The following is a 2,741-nucleotide window of genomic DNA, read 5'->3' on the forward strand; positions in this document are numbered from 1 at the left end:
ACAGGAAAAACCGAGCGTGAGCAATGATCCCGTTTGGCAGCAAGAACGAGGTGAGGCAGTACAAACTACAGAGTTTTGGGGAAAGAATGGGCCAGGAACACTGGGACGCAAGAGACTTAATGCTTCATTTCTTTGCAGTAACTAGACACTGGTGTTAAACTCTGAAATGGGACAATATCAGCCAAGTGGGTGAATTCTTACTTTCTGCTTGTTTTTCCAGAGGCCTGTGTCACTCTTGGGGAAATGTGTCTGCGTGCTTCAGTCTGTGGGTAACATAAGGATTCACTGCTGCTTCATTCAGCCACACGGGTATTAGAACGAAACGTCTGTTAATGACATGCGAATAAAGAGACTTTCAATCATTTCATGTTTATGCTGCATTAATCTGCGGTTATTGATCCACAGTTTAGATTCAGTCCCTGCAGTTAACATGCTGACTTCTCCAGTTTTTCATAGCTCAATGTGATGCATCAACTGTGTGTATAACGTGAGGGAGCTTGTTTCCCATATCTTGTGTTTATATGTGTCTTATGTCCAGCCTTCACCAATGGTTAGAGCAAGGGGAAAGGATGAGACCAATGTGTACGTCTGTCCGTGCCCATGCACGGCACCCACATCGGTAATTCTCTACTGTGCATTTACAGCAGTTATCGGTACTCCTACAACCAGCCCCTGCCCCTTTTGAAATATCTCCATTGTATTGTGCTGTGTCTCTGTGCTCATTTCGCCAAGGTGAATCACTTCTACCCAACCTGCTACAGATTTCATCTGACAAAACACGCATTAAGAATCCCATGCATAAACATGCACTTCGCATCTCTCGCTATTTGGTTTTCCTGGATCTCTTCAGACAATAAAAGTTCACGGCAACTTGACTTGGAAAAGAAAATGACGTTCATTTTAATTATTCCAATTCAATCTACATTTCAATGCAGTTTAGGCAACAGGCTCAAATTATTCTTTGAGACTTTATAATAGCGTCGATGCATATAAATACACTGTTGGAGTTCCAATTTCAAAACGACAGCTGTGATCATCCAAAAATAGCAACATTGAAAAACGTCTGGAACAGCGACAAGAGTAGGATTCGAACCCACGCGTGCAGAGCACAATGGATTAGCAGTCCATCGCCTTAACCTCTCGGCCACCTCGTCAGGCGTGGGACGAGCCCTCTGATCTTATGAACAAGCGAATTGCGTACATTATGCACACCAGAGATATTTCTCCTTGGTATTGGTGAAATGATAAATAGCAGAGTATGGTTCCAAGAGTATGGTCCGACCTCTGGGTTGTGGGGCAAGAGCACTCCCACTGTGACACTCTGCTCACAGTGATCAGAGCAAGAATGAAGAAATGACTATGCAACAAGATCTGTTGAATTCTAAGAAGATTTGAAGTCAATGGAGTGGAGAGCCGGTGACAGCAGGAGATGTAAAGTTGTGTGTGAGGAATTGTTTTCCAAACTGGAGGAGAGTGCATAGTGCTCAATGTCATTATTCGGAACACCTTTCTTCTGCTCAGATTTTTTGACACGCCCTTGTGTACAGGACAGACAATTTCAAAATCGTAAATAAGGCTAAACCGAAAATTGAATTCAACAATGCAAAAACCTTGATCTGTATCATTTTCCTAGGCCATGCAACACCAAGTCACTGTATGATCACAGCAACACAGTGAGCAAGTGCCAGAAGAAAAATGAGTGCAGTGCCAGAGCGCATGCTGGAAGCAGCAATTGACACACGGGGAAGTGCATTTCCCATAACATGAACACTTCCCAAACAGCAGACTGCGGTGGAAGAATTGAGAGGGGTTTACACTTTGGAATTTGATGCCAGAGACACAATGGAGATCTGTCATTGAGTCTGTTCAAGATGACGATTTTAACATTTCTACCGATGAAAAACAAAATAAAAGGCTCATGGGTCAGGGAATGCAAATGTTGAATTTGTACATTTCACCAAACTACCCATCTTTGCAATGAGTAGCTCACCACATTCCTCAAACGGGGTCAGAACCACTGGTGAAGATGATCGCATAATGCCAGTTACCAGCTACGGAATCAGAGAACCTGGGTTCCTTACCGTTAAGGTACAGCCACGAATGCGGAGGTAAGCATTAATGTGTCGCTTCAGTGCTGCAGGTGACCAGTGCATGGTATCTCAGTGCCAGTATAGTGGGCTGTGCTCTGCCGAAGTTTTAAGTTTGAGCCTCACATGGAGCAGCTTCGATTTGTCGTCGTGTTAAGAGGTACGGATGGAAGGTGATATTGAGCAAAGTCAAGTTTATGGAAAAGTACCAGTTTTTGTGGATTGAGAAACGACCTTTTCTGGATAATGACACCTTGATCAACAAACATGCTGCAAATATTTAAAACGTGAAGAGACATGTGTGGAGAGAGAGCCGAAGGTGATTTTTTAGTAGATGGATGACGTTTCCCATGTGCACTGTGTTAAATTCCAGGAAAATCGATGTTCAGCTGGTTTCATGTTATGCAGTTTGTTGCAAACTCGCAATGGTCATTGTAATAATATAAAAAAGACTGATCGCATAGGAGCGTCGGAATATTGTTTTCAATTATAGTCTGAGCATCTTTCAGCTGAAATGGTGTGCTGCAGAGAAGTACAGAAGGTTAAAAATGCAAAAAAGACAGGGTCTACTTGGTGGTGGAGATAAGAAAGCGTGAAATACACATAATATCATGAGAATGTGGTCAAATTTTTAAAGTAAGTGTTGCGTCTACA

At 42.8% G+C, this 2,741-nt stretch overlaps 1 non-coding gene across 1 annotated transcript; it reads right to left on the minus strand.

The window, feature by feature from the left end:
* Nucleotides 1–1,072: 1,072 nt before the first annotated feature.
* trnas-gcu (transfer RNA serine (anticodon GCU)) lies at nucleotides 1,073–1,154 on the minus strand. The gene has a single exon. It is a non-coding gene; the product is annotated as a tRNA-Ser (tRNA).
* Nucleotides 1,155–2,741: the final 1,587 nt, after the last annotated feature.

Source organism: Chiloscyllium plagiosum, unplaced genomic scaffold (genome assembly GCF_037043375.1).
Source record: "Chiloscyllium plagiosum isolate Xiang-an unplaced genomic scaffold, Cpla_swu_hap1 HiC_scaffold_33, whole genome shotgun sequence".
Classification (NCBI taxonomy): Eukaryota; Metazoa; Chordata; class Chondrichthyes; order Orectolobiformes; family Hemiscylliidae; genus Chiloscyllium; species Chiloscyllium plagiosum.